This window comes from Heterocephalus glaber, unplaced genomic scaffold, assembly GCF_053883595.1.
Source record: "Heterocephalus glaber isolate CG9 unplaced genomic scaffold, H.glaber_assembly_v1.0 deba00001504, whole genome shotgun sequence".
Lineage (NCBI taxonomy): Eukaryota > Metazoa > Chordata > Mammalia > Rodentia > Bathyergidae > Heterocephalus > Heterocephalus glaber.
The window spans coordinates 64,674,468-64,701,294 of record NW_028258324.1 but is presented as its reverse complement, the minus strand read 5'-3'; the positions used below and the strand labels follow the sequence as shown (position 1 = coordinate 64,701,294).

Below are 26,827 nucleotides of genomic sequence, written 5' to 3'. Positions count from 1 at the left end.
TCTCTCTGAATAGGGAACATTTTGGGCCCAATTTTAAGATGAGAAAGTAGAGGAACAGAGAGGTTAAGTATGCAGAGTATCTGAAAGATGGCTTTGGGACTGAAATGCTGATGGTGTGCTTCCTGAGGCTCTACTCCTTCCATCCCATTGCACTGCCTCTGCCTCCCTATACCAGTACCCAACAGTCTACAACTGGGTTGTGGTAGTGAAGAGCTTTGATTTCAAGTCTGTGATGTTAATTCCTATATTTTATTCTAATGCCCCTTCAGACCACCTCCCTCCCTCTGTCTCTAGATCTCCTCCCCTCATTATCATTACTACTGTGTTTGTGGCTCCACAGACATTGGAGAGGTGTGCACATAGATACAATCCTTACCCTTAAAGATTTTACTGTTTAATAGGAAATGTTCTTCTCCTATAGACAAGGGGCCTACCAACCTGCTGACACCAGGATTCCTTCTCTAAAGGGAAATTCTTGGGTGAGCAGATATCTGTCCAGAACACCTGTCACTTTGACTTCTGTAACTTAGGATTTCTAGGTTCCTACATGACTCCTATCACTGACTACAGAGTGAGCCAGTCTTCTGCTCAATACATTTGTAGCACTTCTGTCTTAAAGAATTGTTATAATTAATAAAAAGTGAGCTATTGATGAAGGTTTGCTTCCTTATCCCAAAAGAGGAAAACGTCTAAGTGACTACTAGAAATAAAAAGGACAGACCTGTCTAAAGAAGTAATAACAGATTTAAGGTTCTCATATCCATCCTTTTCCAGAGGAGAAAATGATGGTATGACATGAAGGAATTGATGATGTGTCTAAACTTTAATCTTTTATGGTCCCCAGATATTCTGCCAGCCAAATACAATAGACTGATAAAATTATTTCTGTGGGAAGAAAATAATATAGAGATAAAAGTGAAGGGGAAAACATATTTTTGAGAGATTAATATCTCAAAGTTTTTGATAAATTTATAGCTAATAAGACCTTAAGTGCTGTGGTAGCAATGAAACTAAATGAGAAATCACTTAGCCAGGTTCAAAGTCTCTCTGATATTTTAGGATTCATTGTTATGGATGAAATTGTTCTATTTAGTGTATTTCACTTGCATGAAAGAAAATGACGTTTTCACAATCTTTTTCTCTTAGTTTACATCTTTATTTTCTGAGCTCTTGGAGTTCATACCATTCACCTCATCTATTGTGTATTATTTACATTTTATATTTTGTCACATATTTTTTACTGGCTAAGTATTATTATGAGACTTCATTCAACTTCACTGTAAGTCATGTCAGTGTTGAGTCTATGAATTCTACCTGTTATAACTGACATTCCTTGCCCAAAATGGGTGTTGGGTTAAAGCTTTGATAATAGGGCTTCATTAGAAAGGTATTCTTATAAAAATAATACTTTCCAAATATATCAGTGCAATTTAAGCTTATTATTTACTGCCTGATAATAATGATTGCATTAAATAGAAATCTCACTTCAAGTAAATAGTTGGATCTAATTGTAGAAATGTAAATATGAGGATGGATTTAATTACTGAAATGACTGCCAGTGAACACAAACTTATTCTTTGCATCATCACAGTAGCCCTCTTTCTTAAACCTGTATTTTTGAGCATTGATATTTTCAATAAATGATGTATTTATTTTAGTAATCATAATAAAGAATTAGTATTTAGGGGGCGGATGACTTCTCATAAAAAATGGCAGATTAAAACTAGTCCTCCTAGTTGTCTTTGACCAAAAAGTATTGAAATTCTAATCCCATTCCTCTTGGAGAGTTCTTTTTCATCACAGTTTGAATTTATTTATTTATATTTTAAAAATTTGATTCTGTTAGTAAATATTTGCAATACACGAAGTTTCCATTTATCTTAGGAAATGGGTACTGTACATAATACATCCGGATTCTTTCTTATTCCCTTTCCTCACCACCCACCTCCCTCCCTCTGTCTCTAGAACCGCTTTCACCATTTTCATTACTGTTGTTATTTTTAGTTTATGTTTATGACATACAACGTGTACATTCATTGTGGGCATTTGGTACATGTACACGATAGATCCTAGATCTTTGATTTCCCTTCCTATCATCCACTTCCCTTGCCCTTGGCCTCTTGAACCCTTTCCCATTTCCAATAAATCTCTCTCTGTTTCCTTCTATCCATCCTATATTTTACTCTTCAATTTTGCAAGAATATTTTAAATCTGACTTCTGGAGTTTGGGAGATGATAGATCAATATAATATGGAGATTTTAGTTACATGTTAGAAGAGTAGAAAGAGCACTATACTGAGTTTGGAGATCAGATGTGAAGTCCTGTTGCTGAGACAGTTTTCTGTGTGACACTGGGTGAATAAAATCTGCATAATAATTTTTCCAGAAATGATATATGCGATACTTCAAGATACAATTTTTTGGCATTCTTACTTGTAGTAGGCCCCAAACCTACTATTTCTCTTTCATCCTGGAGCATTACATTGCTATCCCAGTTTCTCACCCTGGAATGAAAAACATCAAGTTCATAAAGAAAACAATCTACAGTCGAAATAGCTTTTGGTGCTGGAAAGAGCTGCAGTCTCAGGAGAGGAACAGGGACAGTGTAATAAATGATCTTGACCTCTTAAGTGTTATTCGGTTAATGAGACCAAAGTGGGTGATTTTACTTGATACTGTTTGCCTATTGTCTGTCTCCTCATGCAATTGTATTTGCTTTGTACAAGTTCTTCTTAATAAATATGCTCATATCAGAAATCAAATGTCCTAGTCTTGCCTCCTCTTCTTAATACTCCATTAACTTGGGTAAACTGCATGTTTTTTGATAGTTATAATCTCTAAAATAAGGATAATAAAGCCTAGCTAACAGAATTTTCATGACTATTCAGTAAGTGTTTGTCTAAGAGTATTTATGTATTTCTACATATTTTTAAAATTCAAAGTATGATGATGATGATGATGATGATGATGACAGGGAATAAGCAAAATGTTTGTGGAACATTCAGTAACTTTTTCAAGTTTTTAATTCTAAGTAGGAGTTCATATAGTGTTCCAAGTCCAATATATACTAATGGATTTTAAAGTAAAGTAGCTTCAAAATTTTATGGATTTCTTTTAATTTCAGGTCATCAACCAAGATTTGCTAGAGGAATCTCAATACCATCTATTAATTTTATTAAAAAATCAACTCCTCCAACTTCCATCACCATCACTAAAAAGATAGTATTATTGATGTCAATATAACAATTTATTCAAAAACGATCATCCTCCCCAAATTTATTAAATTTTATGATTTTTTTTATATAATGAGAAATACTCATTACATTGTCTTTTTTTGGTGATATTGGAAGTGGGGTAGACATTATTTCCAGGCAAAGGATGTCAAAAGTAATCTAGGATAAATGTATACCCATTCAGGTGGGATGAGTATGGAGGAAATATAAGTATATGAAGGGATGGAGCTCTCTTTCTTGTTTGGACTGAAACTTGTTTAACGTCAAAAGGAAAAGTAAGCCTAATAAAAATATGACTCCTAACAGAAGATTAAATCAAAAGTCCAAATTTTTCAGCACCTGTTCAGAAATTTCATTATTTTGAGCAATTAAGTTTGAGCAATAGAACTGGTATTTTCACTGCTCAACTGGCCCAAACCCCAGTTTTGAGCCATACACTACCACAGAAAGTGTACATCAGTTCTTGGTGTGGATACTCCAGCAGTCGGGGTCCTTCTAATACAGGGATTTGGCAGCCTGTCCAGGAGCAACTTCCACAACTGAGATGTATGACCACAGTTTCAAGATGCTTGAGGAGGAAATAAATCTCAAATAACTAAGAATATTGAAAATATTAACTTAAGGAATTCATTCTTTCCAGCCTTCTTCTCAAGGTGGCTGGGGAGGCAGTAGCTGATATTGGATCCTCCAAGGTAGTGTCTACAGACAGGGACAATGTACAGAACTGACAGGCATATGTGAGTGGAGTTTGACAGCTCAAAAATGGGGGCAGGGAAAATTCAGAGAGCTCAAACATACAAAAAATAAATCACCTTTACCACTACTAAGCAAAAGTATCTGAAAATATCCAGATACTTAAAAATGAAATGTTCTGTCTAGTTAAGTATTTTGCAAGCCATTCTTATGTGAGCTAATTAAATAGCAAAACAACATAGCATGATGAGATTCAGTAGTTGCTTATGAAAAACTACTAAGTATGTGATTACTTGTCTGAATTTGGTGAAGTATAGTATCAGCTAATGCCAAGAGCCCACCATGCATAGTAAATGGCCAGGTAGGCAGAGACAATGGATCTGATCTTAGTTTATTTTTAAGTGAGAAAGTGATTCTGACTTACTTAGCAAATGGGCTCCATTTTCAACTAGATAACATATACCAGGACCATCTATGAAACAAAATAATAAACAGGGGAACAACATCCTTGCCTTCAAAAACTTTAATTCAAAGCTTTTGAGATAAGACCTCAGAGGTACTCTTGGCTAAACTAGCCCATTCGTTCCATCGAAGCTTTGTCCACGTAAAATTCCGTTTCTTCCGGTGTACGTTTGCCCACACATTAAAGTTACAGCATTCATAACCCTGAGAAGTCAAAATCAGCGTCTTTGTTCTTGGCACTCACATGGCATTTGATACTGATTTTATAATTGTTGTGGCACTCTGTCTTCTGTCACTGTATCCATATTCTTATCCCCAAATAGATTGGAATTTCCCTGAGTGTGGAAGACAGTTGCAGCCCTGCAGGTAGGTTTGTACTTGCATAAAGCAGGGCTAAATACACGAAAACTGACAAAAAGAAATAAGGCAATGTAGTTTACAAATTTGATTGTTGATAATTAATTCATCTTAATTTTGATAAATGGTTAAATAGTTCTTTGTTTTCCAAGCTAGAAAATTCAAAGTTGCCCTTTGCTTTTCTCTGCCTTTATATCCTAATCCGAAGAGAATTATGCTAGAGATGCAAAATCATACTAATTGTATTTTAGGAATCACATTCTGCTGTCTCTCTCTCTCTCTCCATATATATATATATATATATGTAATATATATGTAATAGTATATGTGTAATATATACATGTAATTTCTTTCTTTTATCTTTTTGATCATTCTATCTTCTATTTTTTTCCAGTACTATTATTCTAAAAAGAAAATTTTATCTCCTTCTTCTAGGCTTGAAATTTCTTTTGATATCTCATTGTTTACAAATTTATTGGCATTTTAAATATCCTATATCTTGTCATATGCTACTATTTCCTTTTGGAAATTCCTGATAAAGCAGCTAATTAAGTTGCAATAAAATTTCCATTATTACATTGGTTAAACAACCCTGAATGATGTCTCCAAAATTAATATTTCTATGCTGTCTACAGTGAAGTTCAATTTTCAGAGTGCAATGTGAAGTCCAATTTAAAAGTTTTTGCTAATCCAGTCTTGCCACTGACCTGATATTTTTGGTTATATAAACCCTTTGAGGTCAGGTCATGACAAATGCAGGGATGTGTTTCTAGGAAAGGAGACAACTTTGGAAATGCTAACACATCAAAATCCCTGGAATTTATGTATTTCTACAATTTCCAATAAACTTAGATTTATTTGATACTGAACTAGGAAGACAGGTCTTTTAAATTAATAATATTCAAATTAAAGAAAGAGCTTCTGTGACTTTGTTTTTATGCAGTCAAATGATTTTGTTTGTTTTGGGCTGGATTTCTTTTTAAGCCTGTCAAATCTACGTATCTGTAGGCCAGTTTTCTGCTAACATATCTGCTGTTTTGTCAAGTGAACAATTGGAGTGGCTCCAGAGATGCCATGCTGAAGATATGAGAGGGCTACATGTAACCAACTCAAAAGCCTCATCAGTACCTACTAAAGACAGCAGCTCTTAAACACACACAAACACACACACACCATACAAGCATACAGATACACATGCACAAAAACACACTATTACTTTGAGAATAACTTTAAAATAAATAAATAATGCGTGTCATATTTCTATCACTTAAGCCTAAGCATTATCTTGATTTTTTTATCTTTGTATTCTTCATTTTTAAAATACACATATACATCCAGATGATATCTTGTCACTCATATCATTAGCTTTTTTTGTTACTAAGACAAAATGGCTAACATGCAATACTTATAAATGGAAATGATTTATGTTGGCTTATGGTTTTAGAGGTTTCAGTTCATGGTCAGCTCCAAAGCAGGGAAGTATAGTAGAAGGGCATGGTGGAACAAAGCTGCTCACATCATGGCAGCCAGAAAGAGAGCAGTGAATAGCACCAGAGAGAGATATATATCCCCCCAGCAACTCATCTTCTCTAGTTGGGTTCCCCAGCCTAACAGTACATTTTGCTAGAGCCTCAGTAGGTTCAGCCACTGATGATACAATCCCTGCATGATCCACTCACCTCTCCAGGAGTTTTCTGATCCAGGAAAGTTGATATTTAATATTATGTGGCAAACTTGCACTTGTCACTAGAATGTTTTTAAATACTTTCATACTTTAATTTTTCTTTGAAGATTAAATTCATGAAGCATGTATTAGAATTTTCTACCTTCATCCAAAACACAGGGAAGGTTCGCAACAGGGTAAGCCCAATCATCATTCAGCCATGTGACTCACAGCAGGAGAAATGGAAGCTGACGCTTGACCAGGGACTTCTTGCAAAAGTAACTTGTCTCAGATTGCTTTATCATTTCTGTGATTATTTCCTGCGGCAGCCATGCCACACAGCATGACTGGGGCTTATTTATTTATTCAACTTATTTTTTCTATGATAAAATACATATTCTCAGTAATACAGTTTTAATTTTTATCCTCTCTTTCTCTCCCCTTGCCCTTTCTCTCTCTTCAGGCAAATCTTTCTGGGGCTTACATTTTTTGTGTCAACTGGATATTTTAAAAAGCCTTATTCAATCCTTATATTTCCACTTTCTGAATCAGCTCTCATCTATCATTTAAATGTAATCAATCAAACATTCATCATTAAAAACAGAAAAGACAATTCATTTTTTGAACTTTATAGTCTTTATTGGTCAACATGTTTCCTACTAGTTAGTCATTGTTAGGACTATGATTTTGCAAAATTTACATTTTGTAAATGTACCTACTATGTCAAGATTTCTAAACGGTATCTCAAATTTAATGCAAAACCTCAAATTATGCTACCAATTAATATATTCTGTGTTTTTCAACCCGAGGTCTCAGATACAGGCTTTTTGGCCAAGTTATCCATTTCTGATCCTCTCAGCTCCATTTCTAATGCAGTTGCAATTGTGATTTGGCTTTGCCCAATTCACTAATAGAATAACTCCCAAACTTTTCAGCTTGTAAACTCAATCAGGTGTCCGTCTTCATTCACACTCTTAAAGAATCAAATGGATGATAATAGAAGAATTATTAGAATTGGTCATGAACTTAAAGTTTAATTTTCTCCAGTCCTTTCCCAGGGCTGATGAAGGAGAAAGCCTGGGGGTAGCAGGAGGACTAACCTTATGAGACCCATAAAACAAATCCATCAGAGATCTAGAACTGGGTTTCATGTCTTCCAATTCCTATCCTAGTTCTTTGTCACCAACACCATGCTGCCTTTCAGATGCTGGTTTATAAAAGGATCTTTTTTGAAAAGCACTCAGAAACTTCCTGTATTTAACCCTAAAGAATGGTGTTAGGCAATCATATTGTACCTTTCCATGCTCTTGACCTTTAGATTTTATGCTAAGTGATTTCCTGGAAGTGAATCCTACCACATCAAATACATTTTTTCCAAAAGTCATTAACTTGTTCTACCTTCTGAATTCATCAGGACTCACAGGTATAAAAGCCCCTTGAGGAATTACTAAATGTCTCAGACATTTTCAAGATGTTCTGGGTCAAATTGCCATTTAGAAAGAGGACACTGAAATTAGAGGTGAACAAAAGAGTTGAAAATCAACTGATTTACTCCCTGAAGGAAAGAGGAATGTCTCAATTATATGCAGTATCAGGTCAGACTTCTCTGGAGATTTTATAGTGATACATAATTCCAGTGTCTCTAAATAACCAAGCCTTTATGGATGACCTAATTTAGTTATAAAAATAATTGCTGTAAAGGGCAATGTTCACCTTACATTAGACTAAAGCATAAGCTTTTTGAAATTCATTAGTGCATTTGATTCACTTACAAAGCAGACTACTACCTCCCTGCTACTGGGTCTTACTTTCTCTTCCTCATAAATTTTTCCTCTTTCAAACCCTGTTCAGTTTCTCAGCACACAACATTTTCTGTAATCAGAAGTGCTCACTCTGACTCAGGAAATTTTGTGACATTGTATCTCTCTTGTACCCCATGGATTTTGTTATGATAATAAAGAATTATTCCTACTTCTTTTCTTGCCCATCACTTTGCAAACAACTTTGTGCCAAAAACTGAGTTCACCCTCCATCCTTAGAAACTGACATAGATCCTGGCATATAACTTATAATCAGGGTTCCAGAGATGCCTGAATTTCACTGAGCAAAATCTGATTTGCGATTTTTTTGTTTCTCTCTAGAGAAATGTGTCACCTACAGAAATGCTTGGAAATGTATTGTTGAATGCCAAATATAAAAATAAATGTTTTCTTAAAACCCTTGTCAAGAGATTCAGAGTCGTTCTATTTGTATTCAAATGAAATGAAGTTAGCAGTTTGGAATCGAAGGCTAAAAGTGAGAATCAGCTGATTCTGTAAGTGAGGAAACAAAATTCATAAACCATTTAAACCACCCAACCGAAACACAAACAGGAGTGGGCTGTTAGGTATTTACATTAGACTTAACATTCATTTCTTTAAATGAGGAACTAGTGTTAGCTCAGTTTCCATAAAGTGAAAATTTACCAGTAGTCACGTTTGTCTGCATGGGGAGGGTTTGGCAATGCTTAAGAAAGGGATTAAACAAAGAGAAATGAACAAATTACCCAAAGTGTCAACCCCAAACTATTTATTTGATTTAATCAGTCTTATGGCACTTTGGACTTCCTCAACAAATAAAGGCACAAAAGCTAACTTAGTTCAGTTATCCTTCTTGGTTTTTTCTTAGGGGATTTATTCTGCTCACATGCAAAAGAATGTAAGTTGGCCTTTCCAACTTTTATTAAAGTATTTAACAATGTGAATCAAATCCATAAACATCAACTGAAGCCATACCTTTAAAATGAACCCTGAAGGAATTTCAAATAATGCCTGTGTCCTCAAAGGATTTCCTATATTACAGGTACAATTTACATCTGCCAATGAAGTATCTACTGAGCTACAGGCTGAACAAGACAGTCATGGGAATGAGGATCTACTATATATATATATATATATATATATATATATATATATATATTTTTTTTTTTTTTTTGGTACTGGGGATTGAACTTGGAACCTTGAGCTTGCACGGCAGGCGCCAGAACCACTGAGCTAAATCCCCGGCCCCCTCTACCATATTTTTAAGATCATAAATCTTACTCATGGGACTAGGAGACCATCAAAGTGAAGAATAAATGAACTAAGCCATTAAGTTGTTCATTATCAAATATTAACTGTTTGATTATATTTAAATTATCATTACCAAAATTTGAACTGTTTCACAAATATCCTTCTGAGGTCTCTTTTTCTGCATAACTGCAAGACATGAAATTACTTAGTACTTACTAGAGAATCTATACTATCTTTAAAAGAATTGATTAAAATACTTTGCAACATCCATTACAGTAGACCCTTAACTTACAAACTCATTTTGTTCGCAAGAGGTGGTTGTAACTCATGTTGGTCAACTGAAGGCTCAGGCTCCTCTACACAGCCTTCAAAGTCTCTCTCCTGTATCACTGCAGATCTCAGTGTCCTTAGAGAGACATTGGCCCAGAATTTCTCAATTAACTCCACACAGGAAAGGATACTGTAATGTTCCTTCCAGAACTCTTTAAGGGTTAAATCTATATCTGAGACCATCTGGAAGCGACCGCCTGCCATTGGGTCATAATTCAAGACTTTGTTCATTAGTTAAAATTAAAATTCCAGTTGTAACCCAAATCGTTAGTATGTCAGGCTGGTCGTAACTCGAGGGTCCACTGTACCTTTAAATTTTGATACATAGCACGCTCGTATTTCTTATGATAACAAGAGTATCTACTCCCATGAAAAACTCAATAGGAGAAACTTCTAATCTATTTAAGCTAAATGCTATTTCATTTAATTGTTTTCCTATGTGATATAAAGGACTTTCTCTATTATTATGATTTCTGTTTCCATACCCTAAAGTATATCCATGTTTATAAAATTTAGTCTTACATGATATAATGTACAATGCATTTTTATGGCTTATTTTTTGTTTACCTTATTGATGTTTATTTATAAGAAAATTATTAATTAATGTAGATGACATTAACAAAGATAACAATGCAGAATGTCTAGTGATTAACCTAATGAAAAATGTGCATAATTAATAAACAGTAATAATTTGTTGGATATATAAAATAAGTGGTTACACTTTTATTATAGATAAGTTTTTCTAAATTTCTAGATTCCAGTTTTCCTAAATTAATTCATACTTATTATTACTTAACAATTAGACCTACTGTGATTTTTCTTGAAATTACAATGAGACAAGAAAAATCAGCTTAAAATATAAACAGGTAAGAATATCAAAAGATGGAAAAATGGGCATATATGTGAATACATTTTTATGAGTTAACACATGCAGTACTAGATAAAATAGATGTGTAAAATAGAAAATAATATACCACATAAAATAAATTCATTAACTTTTTTAAAAGTACTGGGAATTGAAACCAGGTCCTTCACAGTGAGCTGAATTCTCAGCCCTTTTTTATTTTTATTTATTTATTTTTTGTGGGAGACAGGGTCTTACTAAGTCACTAAGTTGCCTGGCTAGGTCAAACTTATGATTCTTCTGACTCATTCCTAAAGTACTGGGACTACAGGCAGCCCTTGCCCAGCTACAATTTAACATATTTGAAAATATATATTTGCAAATCAACAGAGAGCTTGGTGCTTACCCAATATTGGGTCTAAAATGAATGTTTAGAAAGGAAAATATTTAACTGCTCAAGATATACCCCCAAATATATAGGATTATATTAGAGGATTAGATACATAAAATATTGTAGTTACTTTTCTAGGGCATATATTGCAATTTTTGAAATTACAGAAAAATTACTCAAGTCCTTTCAATTTCCTCCTTCTCATGTCCAGTGAGCCTGGTGGATCAATACAGTTGCCTAGTACAATAATAAATAGAATTTTAAGATGATCAATGTCCCTGAAAACTAACGTGATGGAAAGCATAAAAATTGACCTCCCATGAAAAACACTTATTTTTTTCTTTATTGATATGGATTGAATAGAATTTATTATCTGTATCCACCACTGTAAACCAAATACCAAAGACTGTCTTCATCTATTCCACCAAGGATCTACAGCTAGTAAAGCTGCTATTGACCCCACTATTTGGAGAGCAAGATCTTATCTTCCTGTTACCTTCCATGATCCATCTGAATTTGCAGATATCATATAGCTCACTTGACCACCATTGCAATATACTTTATGTCTTTGCCAATGACATTAACCATGGCAGTTTCTCCTGAAATGCGGTACTGCTACTGTCTGACTCTCTTGGTAGTTTGATGGGAGAGTTTTAGGACCAGTCACTCGGTTCTTCTTAGCATAAAGCCATTCACTCCACAGTCATGATACTGGACATTTCTGCTGGCCATTAAGAATGCCCATCCCAGTCACATGCTTGAGATGAGGGAAATGACCAGAGGATGCTGGTCCACAGGTCTGCTGCTTGTATGCTGGGATACACTTGGATCCTAATTTCACTCTTCAGGCTGATGATTACACAATGTCTTTCGGAACCCATATTTAGATCTAATGGCAATTGAGATTCTATATCGCACTGTTTTAGAAATACCTGTGAGCTGTTACTCATGAATGGCTACTGGTTTCTTTGGGAGAAGAACTGGGAAGTAACTATTTAATAGATACGTGGTAATCATTGGGGAGTCTTTCTCTGAAAGACTCACCCTCCCTTTAAAGTGGTGGACTGTTGCTCCAATTGTTTTGTTTTACATAAAGAAACTGGGTGAAGGAGCACTTTTCTCTTTGCAGTCAGTGAAACCAGCTTTCTGTTCACCAATACTTTATTTTTATGATTATCCAGCTACAGGTCATCTATTTCACCCTCAGGATCACTGAGGCCAATCACCACAGATTCCTAATATTCTAACACCTTTGTTGCTACAGCAAATGTGAAGTTAGATCCAGCTTTCCTGCTATGATTAAGCACCAAGACTTGGCCATTCTTATTCACGTAGGCCCCATAAAAACTACGGTCGCCAACCCTGTGCTCCATCTCAGCCTTGGCTCAGAGAGGATGATCTGGGATGATTCTCCCAGTACAGCCGGTGTGTTCCTCCCAAGCATGTTCTACTGCCTTAGTGAGTCATGCATCTCACAGGAGGAGGCACAGGCTGACATCAGATGTGCAAAAGGGTTAGTGGTGCATCACACGCATTACTAAAAATAATTATCACATCAATCATACTGTGGAAAAATATATTTTTGGCTCACTATGTTCTGCAAGGCAAATCCATATTCCGCAGCAAGCCATACACAACCATTTTAAATTGACTTCTACTTACCATATGTAGAAATCCAGTCCCTAAATATCTCTCTATCTAGTCATACAAACTCTTTTTTTTTTTGGTACCGAGGATGGAACTCCAGACCTTGCGCTTGCGAGGCAGGTGGTGGAACCACTGAGCTAAATCCCCGGCCCCAAAACTCCTTCTTGATGTTCAAAAATTTGTGTTTTTTCATAGCTTCCTGACTTTGCATATATTATCTTCTTTGCCTGACATATGTTAAATGTTACCATGTTTTATACAGGGAACAAATTTAAAATTCTTTGATGTATATTCAAAACCCTCCTTGTACACAGGATGCCTTTATTGTGTCATTACTGCTTGACAGAACACCCAGAAATTTTCCATTACTTATTTTTTTAAAGTCTTGGTAAAATGGGCTAACGCGTTATGAAATACTATGAAAATTCCATGTTTATACCCCTTCAGACTAAGTGAGTCACTTCAAATTCATCCTCAGCGAGTGATTTTATAAATTGCTTTTATGGCACTTGGCATATTGCATTATGATGGTCATGAAAATGCATGTGCCCAGGAATGTGACACATTGTATAATGCAAATCTTTGTGTCTCCAATACTAGTTGTCTGTTAGTTGAGTGATGAACCAATAAGGAAGAAGAAAAGATGACATTTTTCTTTTAAAATTGTATATGAGATAAAATAAGCACCATGAAATACTCTGCTGAGGTTCAGCATTGCTCTTTGAAACAAACTAAATATGATTCTTTAAAATGTATTTTATATACAAATACACATGAAGTTTTCATTAACTGTCATGGTTACGTTTTTTAAAACATCTTAGTGAAAATAAATAAGGTAGATATACAAAGAGTAATATATAATTGCATTATATATTTCTTTTTAAAATGGAGATTCATTCAAATTATGAGTAATAAAGCAAAAGCCAGAAATTTGGGGCATGAATTACATTCTCTTCAAACTTATGAAAAATTTCAACATACCATTGCTGAGAATGTCCATATCCTCAAAAAATTCAATATCTGTAAAGTGTGAATATATAGTGAAAAGTAGGATTCAGTTAGTAGGAAAAGAAAAGCCTTTATTTCCCAAAAAGTTCATAGTGATTGACAGTTGAATTACTAAAGAGAATTATAATAAATTACGTATTTTCTGGTGCTTTTTCTCCTGGGTAAAATAAGGAAATGCAAGAGTTTAAGTTGAAGTTATCATTCAGTTTAATTAAAATTTATTAAATTCTGGGCCAGGGATTTAGCTCAGTGGCACCATGCCTGCCTCACAGGCACAAGGTCCCAAGTTCGATCCCCAGTACCACACATACACACAAGTTATTAAAATCCCTACTTCTTGACTCATTTTCCCTCCCTAAGACAGCTACCACACTAAATCTTTCTACCATCTAACTGGTAACAACTCCTCATATCAGGACCCATGTGAAGTTCAACATAGACTGAGTTCTACCATAAAAGGTTTGGAAAGGGAATTCCCCAGACCTACTTACATATTTACTGATTTATGGCCTACTTCCTATAATATAGGCTCATGATGTTAGGGACTTTGTTTTAATTTATTTCTGCATCTCCAGTTTCTAGAAGCATATGGAAATTCAATAAATCTTGTTGAACAAATGGATAGTTTAACTTCCAATCTGGGTTTGAAACAACGTGTTCTTTTATTTACAGCTAACTTGAAATACACTGGATTATGTTCCCAAGAAAACAAACAATGATTTTTAAAATGCAAAGTTTTGGAAAGCTTGCAATAAAGTGAGAAATCACCAAAGGCCTAAACAAAGTCAAGGTAGGATATCAGACTTACCTGAATTCTCAATAGCAACAGTGAAAAAGCACAGGGAAATGTTACCTTTAATATTTTGAGATAAAATAGCCAAAGACCTAGAGTCATACTGCAGGGTAAACATTATTTTATGGATGGAAATGAAAAAAAATGCATTTTGAAGCAATCAAAAATATCCTGGGAGGGAAAATTCTCAATGTAGTGTGGATAGAATGAAAGTTCCCTCTGAGATAAGTTATGACATTTATTAGGTGACTAGGAAGCTAAAGGTGTAATGAAGTAAAAAGTAGCAAATGTGCTAGTAAGTCTAAATAGACTTTAGCTTCCTGGAATACTGATGTTTTGCAGATGTAAGAAATATAAAGAACTAAAATACTTGAAAATAATAGCAAAAAGAGAGGGCAAAGCATGCAATGCTCAAGCAATGTACGGAAAGGCATTTACTTCACATATTTACATATTGACTATGCATATTCGATTTACAAAAATAAATGAAATAAAATAAGCTTTCATAACTTGCAAAATAATAGGAAAAACTTTAAAAATAGTCAATTCAAGATATGACCTAAAAGAGACAGACATTCATAAAGGGGAAGGTTAATATAAAGCATCAGAAATATTGAAAGTAATAAATCCTAACAAACCGCATTTACAAGAAAACATGGTTAAAAGAAAGGAGAAAAGAATAAGGTCATGTAAGAAATAATAACTATCAAAACATTAAACAAAAAGCACACATACAAACATATGAATTACTCCAAATTACCTGTTTGGGGTGAACTTTCCTAAGAAAAACTGAAATATTCACATTAAGGTAAGAAGAAAATATAACTATTTAATATAGCTGATTCTATCCAAAAGACATTAAATAGCTGACAATAAACAGAGGAGTAAAGTTCCATCAATCTAACACAAACTAAAGCCAGATAGCAACCGAAGATCAAAGTATTAAATGAATTCATGAAGGTTATTTTATGATATAATATATACTACATAAAAATGAATCGGAATCATAATTCTTTATGAACACAAAGCATAGCCATACAATATAAATAAAACTCTCAGAAAATGAATAAACAGTAAACTTGATAAACTGATGCAATCCTGGGTCTTAACAGATCAAGTAAGACAAAAATAAGAACTTGTAGGATTTGACTAAGAAAATTTATGCACTCTCTGTATATATAAACATTTGTAAAATAGAGATAACATGTATTTTTCTCACATGCCATTGAACTTTCTAAGAATTTATTCTGTATTCTATAAAATGAAAGCCTTAAGAGATTCATCAGAGTAGAAACATTATAGGCCACATTATTTCCCTGTGATACAAAAATATTAGAAATTATTTAAAAATAGATAACCAAATTTAAATATTATTCTAAAATATCTGAAATAAAGTGTAAACAAAATGGATATAGTTTAGAAAAGTAAAAATCATATAGCCAAGAATTTACTCAGAAGAACATTTATAAAATTGAACTATATTTTAATAAGCAAAAGAGTTGAATAATAAAAGGAGTAAGCATTCAACTAACAATGTTAGAGATAGTATAACAATAATAACATCCAAAGAAAGGGTTAATTAAAAGTGAATAAATTAGTAATAAGTAGGATAAATTCAATAATATTGATACAAAATGGAAAACTAATAAAATAGTTACATTAATAGCAATACTAACAAGTAAAAAGAAATCTGCTTAACATGAGTAATTATGGGGCAGATCAGAACATAGATAAGCAAGTTTATTCAACAGATATATATTGTGTCAAATTTTATTCAAATGTGAATGTGTAGAATAGATTATTTGGATAATTTTCTAGGAAAAATATTGAAAGCAAATTTAACTTAAAACAAGTCAAAACAACACCATCATACTGGCAAAGTAACAGACCTGAGGACCGGTGGAACAGATTACAAGATGCAGAAAGAACTCCAGACACACTCAGCTGCCTCATCTTTGACAAAGGAGCCAAACACCCTCGCTGGAGGAAAGATAGTCTCTTTAATAAATGGTGCTGGAGAAATTGGGTTTCAACTTGCCAAAGACTAAAACTAGACCTATATCTCTCACCATTCACTAATCTAAAATCAAAATGGATTAAAGATCGAAATATTAAAATAGAAACTCTGAACCAGTTGGAACAGAGGTTAGGTAGAACCCTTGAAGACATTAGTGTAGGAAAAGATTTTATGAACAAAACCTCAGTTGCCCGTGACCTAGCACAAACAATCAGCAAGTGGGATCTCTTTTTACTGAAAACTTCTGCACAGCAAGAGAAACCACCAGGAGAGTGAAGAGACAACCCACAATGTGGGAAAAAATGTTTACCTGCTTTTCCTCAGACAAAGGTCTACTATCTTGAATCTATAAAGAGCTTAAAAAGATCAGATCTCCCAAATTTAAAGACCCAATCCAAAAATGGGCATCTGAAATGAACAGACATTTCTCAGACAGAGAAGTAGATATGGCAAATAAACATATGAAAAAATGTTCAACATCACTGATCATTCTAGAGATGCAAATGAAAACAACACTGAGATTCTACCTCACTCCAGAAAGAATGGCTGCTATCATGAAATCAACCAATAACAAATGCTGGTGGGGCTGTGGGGAAAGAGGAACCCTGCTCCACTGCTGGTGGAAGTGTAGATTGGTGCAAGCACTGTGGAAATCAGTATGGAGATACCTCAAAGAACTAGGACTGGAAGTCCCATTTGATTTGACCTAGCTATTCCTCTGCTGGGGATCTTCCCCAAAGAATTAAAAGAATCATACCACAGTGATATATGTGGACCCATGTTCATAGCAGCAGAGTTTGTAATAGTTAACACTTGGAAACAGCCCAAATGCCCATCAATTGGAGACTGGATCAAGAAAATTGTTGTGTTTTTTTTTAATAAAACGGAGTATTACTCAGCCATCAAAAAATGAGAAATTAGAGCCATTTATTGCTAAATAGATGCACATTGAGATGATACTCTTAAGTGAAATAAATAGGACACACATGTATAAATACGAATAGTTTCTCTAGTGAGAGAAACTGAAAGTGTAAATAAGGACTAACAGGTATAATAGATAATGTGAAATAGGAAGAAAAGGGGCAAAGGGGAGGGGGAAATGGGAGGGGTAGGGGAAAGGAAAGAAGGGAATGGAATTAATACAAGAAAACGAAAAAATGGAAACAAAGTCTTTGTAAATAGGGAGGGATGGAGGGGTTGAAGGGAGGGTAGGGGAAGGGGGAAAAATAAGAACCAAGAGAGTATGTAAAGGTGCAGATTTCCAATGATGAATGTCATTATGTTGTACACCTAAAATGTACCAATAAAAGGATATACAAAAAAACACAACACTATCAAAACAACAAAATAGAAATCATTTTCAAAGACTTCTATGACGTATGTGGTAAATGACACTGAGACAGAATCACAACTTTACTTGTGGCAGTGTTATTGCCAGGAACAGTGTAAAAATAGGACACGACTCTACAGATTTACGCATATATCCTTTCTCTCAGAACAACTCCATTTAGAAGAACTGACTCCAGAAATAGAACTTTGAATTATCCATGTTCACAAATGTTTATTCTATTAGGGGCCCGAGTGAAGCAGCCCTGCAATCTCAGCTACTAGCGAGACTCAGGCAGGATGATCACAAGTTTGAGGCCAGCCTGAGCAATTTAAGGAGATTTTATCTCAAAGTAAAAAATAAAAAGTTCTGGAAATGTAGCTTCGCAGTAAAACACCCTCAGGTATCATCGCTAGTACCAAAAATCAAACAGACAAATTTATTTAACTATTAATTATAATAATAAAAATTAGAAACAACAATGATGCACATCAGTAGAGGATTCTTGTTGGTAGATTAACCGTACCAACATGGAGAATTATCCACATGTTCAAAGTGAAAACCAGCAGGTCATACAATAATATATCACATTCTTCTTGCTGATGGTAAATACTAGGGAATAGGGATACCACTTATGCTTGCCTAGTGTACATGCATATGTGGGCTCAATCCCCAGCCACAAAAAGGATAGAGAGTATGAGTGCTTATATTAATAAATATAAGTTAGAAAGTTTGTATAAAATTTTGAATGACACCAAGCTATTAATAGCAGTTACCATTAGAAAGTAGGGTTAGGGTAAGAGGTGGTTTCTCTTTATATTATAAACTTTTGTAAGTCTTTGAGTCTTTCCTCAAGTAAACTATTGTTTCATAAAGTCATAAACAGTGAGGATATTTTAAAGCACACACACACACACACACACACACACACACACACGTATATTAGCAGGGGATTGGACCTATGGTTTTCCTCATGCTAAGGATGTACTCTACTCTTCAGTTACACTCCTAAACCATACATTTTTAAAACAAATGCTGTATCTATCTAGTAGAATAATCTACAGTGTATAAAATAGATTTTTTTGTATAGAAAGAGGTTTAATATTTATTATTAAAAGAAAAAGCAGGACAGTGGACATGAAATGATCTAATTACTGAAATAATTGTATAACTGGATCAATTATGAAAAACTTTAACTCCACGTTATCAACAATAGCTACTCCTGTGGGATATTACTGCAACAGTCCTTTCTATTCTATTTTTGGTCTATTATTTACATATCTGGATTGCTTGAAAATATTTCACTTTGTGTTACTCTAGCAATTAAAACAAGTAAGAGTGTCTAAGAAAATATGAATATATACACATTTTCTGAACCTCAGTGCCCCTGTTATTGGGTCTGGAGGTAGTTCCTGTGAACCAGGATTTTAGACATAGCTTTCGGGTTCTAATGGCATTTTCTGTTCTGGTTTCCACCCAAGTAGGGAGCTATGCAATTAGAAAACAATTGAATTTTTCAGCTTCTTAGTAAGACTTATAATAGTAATAAATATAGGAAATGGTTGTAAGAGAAAAACAATTTTTTTAAACTAAAAACAGTAAAATTTAAAGATTTGAGCCAAAATAAAGCATCAATCAAATAAAAAGATAAAAGTAATTTGAATTCTGCAGAAACAGCTGGATTTCACAGATAAACATCTTGTTTCACTTTAAAATTACCACATAGATAATCATCCATGTCCCATCATCAGCTTAAGGAATCAGGGCTTTGGGGCCGATGTCACCAGCAGGGTAAATGCAGAGTAAACAAAACCAGCCTTCTATTTGTGCTACAGGTGACACTGGACAGAGACAAGTCACTGACTCAGCTTTGGACAGGTTTCTTCCCCTGTCTAGGCCACAACCTCTCCCTGTATAATATTAGGGCTTAAAATGAAGCCTAGGCAGTGAAATCATAACCTGAAGAATGAATGCGGTCTGTCTACCCAGGGAAGGGCTCACTCACCTGATAGTTTTAGCAAAACTTAAAAGCGTTAATTTATTAACATAGATCACTTCCTATAGGGGCCGGAACTGGTGTGGCTTTTAAGTCCTAAGTAATTTCTAGAAAGTGAGAAAGAGGAAAGAACTGCTAAATCTTTTTCTGAAGTTGTCATCTCTGCAATGGGTGATACGCTTTTGCCTCTGAATGCCCAGTTTAATGATAAATGTCTCAGGAAAGAGGGTTTACAGTGTGTCTTTTGTTTCCCAATGCAACTAGGATACTGATTTTTGCAATGAAAAGGCAGACAAGTAGTCAGATTAGGGAAATAATGAACTATATACATCCTAAATCATTCCAAAGCAACAGATTACATATTAATTGAAGCATTTTGTCATTTGTAATTTGGTTTTAAATTATAAAAGTGGGTGAAAATAATTCATTAATTGGCACAATAAAACAATCCCAGACAGATTTTAAAAATTGGTTTCCCTGTCATATATCATAAATGTTTAAAATAAGCAAAAAACTTTCCTAAAAATTTTTAGCTAGATAGAAGTTCAGATTCATTTTGGACACCATGATAAAATCTTATAATTTAATTGACTCAGAAAATTCAACTAAATTGCTGGTGTCTTACTTCTTAAAATTCAGCTATTTCTGCAAGTCAAAGAAGTCAAAGCCTTAAGAAACAACCTGCTCCTTAAGCTTACTTTATGATCTTGCTTGTTTGGAATGCAAGCAAGGACTCAGATTACTTTTGAATCAGCTCGTACCAATTTCACAACCTCCTGCTCTGTCACGTCTAAGGAAAGTGCTTTTATTAGATAGAAAGAGGACCTCATTCAACTAATCATCTAAAACTTATTTCTAAAGTATTTTGGAGGAAGTTGAATATGAGTTTTCAAAGATCTCAAACTCTTTAAATTAATCAAAGAACATGTGCCTAAGTCTGGCTCCTCTTAGGGATGAAGAAGTTAGGAAATGCTTATGGAAAAGCTGATTCTTCATTTCTTTAAAGTACAGTTTGAAAACTATGCACTTCTAATATTTTCATTTGGAAATACTTTAAAACTTAGAAAAATGAAGACAGTAAAAATGAATGGGATTTAGCTCAGTGGCTCTGCGCCTGCCTCACAAAGCACAAGGTCCTGAGTTCGATCCCCAGTAACCCCCCCCCCCACAAAAAAGAATATCCATATAACTTTTACCCATATTTACCTATTTTTGTTTGGTTTTTTTTGGTACTGGGGATCAAACTTGGGATCTTGCACTTGCGAGGCAGGCGGCAGAACCACTGAGCTAAGTTACCGGCCTTTTTATGTTTTTTTTTTTTGGTACATATTTACCTATTGTTAACCTTTTATTCCATTTTCTTCTCTCTTCTACTTCCTCCTTCATTACCTGCTCATGTTGAATATATTTATTAGTATGGAGGTAAAGCAAGAAATCCCCTCTTTGTCATTCTTTTTTTTTAGGAAAATGTTTTGCCCAATGTAATTCAGCTGAGCTTTAGAGTTATGTATTTCCCCTTAGATGAAATCTGTGACCAGAGAGCTCCCCCAGGGTGCTTCTGCTTTCCTTGAAAAGATTGTTCTTACAGAACTCAATATGGTGAATTGTTTTTCCTCCAAGTATTGAGGAACCTGTATACTAGCTTTTTAAAAATTGATTGTATTGCTACATTTTCAGTATACAATATGATGACATTCATCATTGGGCATTTGTACCTTTACATGATGCATCTTGGTGCTTATTTTTTTCCCCATTGCCCTACCCTCCCTTCAACCCCTCCACCCCTCCCTATTTACAAAGACTTTGTTTCCATGTTTTCCTTTTTTTTGTATTTATTACTTTCTCCTACTCTAAAGAAAATGTGTTTATTTTTAAGAAAATGGATTATTACTCTGCCATAAAGAATGAGAAACTAGAGGCATTTATAGATAAATGGATCCACATTGAGGCCATACTCTTAAGTGCAATAAATAGGACACACGTGTAAATACCAAAAGGTTTCTCTGGTGTGAGAAACTGAGAGTGTAAACAAGGATTGAAATGTATAATAGATAATGTGAAATAGGAAGAAAAGATCCAAAGGGGAAGGCCTCTTTGTCATTCTTTTTCTGTCGGGACCTGGTCTTGGTAACAGACCTTTTGAAGTTACGCAGTCTCCTCAGTAGCTCTGCTTCCTCTAACATTGGATCTTGAGTCTGTGTAACTGCAGGAGAGAGGATCTCTGAATGTTTCCATGAAGGCTTCCTTATTTTCCCAGTGTAACTGTCTAAGTCTCTCAGTTTATTTTATTTTTTAACAAAGCTATTGAAGTTGTAAATAAAAATCAGCCAAAGGTGAAGCTGAAGAATTACTGTCTCTCTTTTCTAATTAAAATGTCATCACTTAATACTGCCTTGGAGACTGAAACTTCACCTTCTACTTGCACCGTATCCCAACTGATGACTGGTACAATTCTTAGTACAGATTGTAATTATATGCGGGAGTTGTTATCCATTTACCACCAGCAACACGGGCCTTACTGCAATGTGACTGGTGAGTACTTTAGTTGCAAGATCCCATCCTGATGGAAAGTTTTCTAGGGCCTTTGCTATTCTTGAGCAAATTAGGCTAATTACCTCCAAAGGTAGGTATGAAATGATGGCTTACATGGAGATAGTTCAGATACCTTGGTCTTAGAAGTGACTCTAAGCGGTAAGAGTAAAGGTGGGAAGGAAGGAGGGAAGGGAGGAAGGAAGGAGAAAAGGAGGGAAGGAAGAAAGAATGAAAACCAGCAGGCCAATCTAACAAAGTTATGCTAATCACCACAGCAGACATCTATGATATTTTATACATTTTTCTAGGTGTCTTGAAAGAGACATGTAGGAAGAGCTCATATATTTCCTTTGTTTTCAAGAGTAAAGAATTTATCTAGTTGCTTCCATCACTCATTGGTTAAGAGTAGCCATATTGGATTTAACTCTCCCATAATTACAATTTTTTTCCTGTATCACAGTGTTTTCTGGTGATTTCCCCAGAACAACAGAAAAGAAACTCAGGAAAAGAAGTTACTCCATTCAGCTGAAGTGAGATTATACCTGCAAACAGCAAAAACTGGAGTAAAAAGGCAGGCCAAAATAATGTAAATGTAGATACAAGTTGACCTGTTATATTTTTTCTTTCAGCCATGGGAAAAATATTAATAATATATATTAAACATATTTTAGAAAAAGTATATTTTTCTAATTAAGTGAGCATAATATTTTTATTCATTTGCAATGGCCACTCTATTAGCCACTCATTGCTATAACAAAATACCTGAGCCTATGTTGTATATAAAGAAAAAGATTTATTTAGCTCATGATTTTGCAAGGTAAATATCCAAAAAGCAAGGTATCAGTCTTATTGAAGTCCTCCCAGGCTGGGTCACATCATGTGGATGACATCATGGTGGAGTCACATGCAAAAGAGATGAGAAGCCAGAGAATGGGTAGGAGGACTGTCTTGCTCTTTTGTGGCCTATCTTGAGAACTACAGGGTCCCACAAAGGCTACTTCAATTCTTCCCAATAGCAGCACTCCCAATAACCAAGCATCCTTGTGCTAAGCCCCACCTTTTAAAGGTTCCACACCACCTCTCAACCTCACTACATAGGGACCATGTTTTCCACACATGAACCCTAGGGGGATGCACTCAAAACATATCCAAAATACAGCAGCTGGTATAAGACAATACCACAAACCTGATGGCTTAAAACATTACAGATATATTCTGCTCCTGTTCTAAAGGCCAGCCGTCCAAAATTAGTTAACTTGGACTAAATTCAACACATCAGTAAAACCATCTGGATACCCTAGGGCACACTACGCTTTCTTGTCTTATTCAACTCATAGAAACTGTTGATGTTTTTTTAAATTTATGTTGCTGTATTGGAGTTCTCTAGAGAAATTTATTGTAGATATAGATACATATGTATATTTATATTTGTGTAAATATATATATGCTTTATCTTTCATATTTGAATATATAGGGAAGAGGAGACAGAAACAAACACATGGAATGGTTTATTTCAAGGGATTAACTGACCCAACTGTGGGGAATTCCAGCAGGCTGAAATTCCAGGGAAGGCCTGATTTTGCATTCTTGAGTCTGAAGCTAGTCTGGAAGCAGAATTTCTACTTTCTTGGAAGAACTTCAGTCTTTTTCTTTGAGAGCTTTCCTCTGTTTGGATGATGTCCATGTGCATTATAGAAAGTAACCTGCCTTACACAAAGCCAATTGATTTAAATGTTAATCGCATCTAAAAATGCCTTTACAGCAATTTTGGAAATTGTGTTTGACCAAACATCTGGGCATTCTAGCCTAGCCAACTTGACATAAAATTAATAATCACAGTCTCCTTCTGCTCAAAGTACAATAGTCTAGACTCTGCTTCCACCATCACATGATCATTTCTCTAGTTCTTCTTCCCTGTGATTCCATTTTGGGAGACTTGGGATTATATATCAGGCCCATCTAGATAAATGAAGATAATGTCTTCATATCTAAATCACTCACTTCATTAAATCTTCAAAGTCCCTTTTGTTTGTAATTAGCATTTATGGGTTACAAGAACCAAGACATGGGCACCTTAAAGGGGGCATTATTCAGACCGTCTTCATAGCCTCCAAACATTCATGTACATCCCACATGCAAACTGCCTTCATCTAAATCCAACATACTTGGATTTCTGGGATGTGATCAATACCAAGGCAAAGTTCCACAACATTTGTAGACCTGTGAAACTAGAACACAAATTATCTACTCTCCAAATACAATGTTGGGAATAAAACAGAAATCAGTTTTATTGCTCTTCTAATGTTCTAACCCTAAAAGCAATAAGAGGGGAAAAATATCACTGGTCCAAAGAAATTACAAAATCTAACCAATCTTGAGCTCTGTTGAGTCTCAAGACCTGGACATAATCATTGTGGCCCTCACTTCATCCTCTAGACTCAGAGTTGACCCTGAGTTTGCTGTAGGTTGAACGAGGACCTTCAAGTGCCCATATGTTAGAGCCTGGTGCCTAAGGTGGCACTAGAAGAAGGCAGGGGAATCTTCAGGGTACCTTGCCAGATCCCCAAAGCTAGAGATTCCCCTGATTTTGGATGGAAACTTCAAGAGCTGTGAGCTCAAGCCTTTTCTCTTTATAAGTTAATTGCCTCAGATATCTTGTTATAAAAACAATAAGCTGGATAATACACAATACTTTCTTTTTTAATAGACTATTTAAAAAATATTATTTTATTGTTTAATTGTACCATTTTACAAGGAACAATAATTTTTAAAAATTCTTTTATTGGTACATTTTAGGTATACAACACATTTACATTTCTCACTGGGACTTATACCAGTACATGATATATCTTGATTCTTATTTTTTCCCCATTCCTAGCCTTCCCTTCACCCCCTCCACCCTTCCCTATTTAGAATGACTTTGTTTCCATTTTTTCCATTTCTCATAATTTTTCCTTTCCCTTCTTTCCTTTCCTCTGCCTCTCCCACTTCCCCTACCCCTTTGGAACTTTTCCTTCCTATTTCGGATTATCAATTATTCATTCTAATCATTGGTACATCTTAGGTATACAATATAATGACATTCATCATTGGAAATTTGCACCTTTACATAATCTCTTTTGGTTCTTATTTTTCCCCCTTCCCCTGCTCTCCCGTCAACCCCTCCATCCCTCTCCATTTACAAAGACTTTGTTTGCATTTTTCCATTTTCTCATATTAATTCCATTCCCTTCTTTCCTTTTCCCTACCCCTCCCACTTCCCCTTCCTCTTTGCCACTTTTCTTCCTATTTCACATTATCTATTATACCTTTTAGTCCTTATTTACACTTTCAGTTTCTCCCACTAGAAAAACTATTTGATATTTATACATGTGTGTCCTATTTATTTCACTTAAGAGTATCGCCTCAATGTGCATCCATTTTGCAATAAATGGCTCAAATTTCTCATTTTTTATGGCTGAGTAGTACTCCATTTTACAAAAAACCCCACATTTTCTTTATCCAGTCTCTAGTTGATGGGCATTTGGGCTGTTTCCAAATTTTAACTATTACAAATTGTGCTGCTATGAACATGGGTCCACATATATCACTGTGGTATGATTCTTTTAATTCTTTGGGAAAGATACCCAGCAGAGGAATAGCTGGGTCAAATGGGACTTCCAGTCCTAGTTCTTTGAGGTATCTCCATACTGATTTCCACAGTGGTTGCACCAGTCTGCACTCCTACCAGCAATGGAGAAGGGTTCCTCTTTCCCCACAGCCCCACCAGCATTTGTTATTGGTTGATTTCTTGATAGCAGCCATTCTTTCTGGAGTGAGGTAGAATCTCAGTGTTGCTTTCATTTGCATCTCTCAAATGACCAGTGATGTTGAACATTTTTTCATGTATTTATTTGCTATTTCTACTTTTTTGCCTGATAAATGTCTGTTCATTTCAGATGCCCATTTTTGGATTTGGTCTTTAAATTTGAGAGGTCTCTTTTTTTAAGTTCTTTATAGATTCGGGACTTCTATCTATGCCCTTCTTGGCCTATTCTTCCTAGTCTCCAATGAGCACTATTCCACACTCTACTTCTATTAAGTCAACTTGTATTGGTTTCTGTATTATATGACAAGATGTAGAATTTTTCTTCTTGTGCTTGGCTTATTTCATTAACACAGATTTTTAGAGCACTTTTACCTTCACAGAACAATAAAGTGGAAAGTACAGTTCCTCCAAATGCCTTGTTCCCACAGATGCACAACCTTACACCCTAAAAGCCCTCATTAATTAGTGCACTGGTCAAAAGTTCTGACTGTTACATATTTATCACCCAAAGTCCGTAGTTTGCATTAGTGTTCACTATTGGCAATATACATTCTACGAATTTGAGAAATGTAAAAGGACATAAATCCAATATTATAGCATTACACAAAACAGAAAACACAAAAATTCTGTGTGCTTAACATAATCATTCATCCCTTCTCCTTAACTCCTGGAACTC

At 35.0% G+C, this 26,827-nt stretch overlaps 1 long non-coding RNA gene across 1 annotated transcript in view; it reads left to right on the top strand.

The window, feature by feature from the left end:
* Positions 1 to 22,929, top strand: part of LOC110349388 (uncharacterized) — a 33,380-nt gene extending 10,451 nt beyond the window's left edge. The window contains exons 2-3 of the long non-coding RNA XR_002395302.2: positions 14,351 to 14,468; positions 22,804 to 22,929. This is a non-coding gene — a long non-coding RNA (uncharacterized LOC110349388). The remainder of the gene's footprint in view (positions 1 to 14,350; positions 14,469 to 22,803) is intronic.
* Positions 22,930 to 26,827: the final 3,898 nt, after the last annotated feature.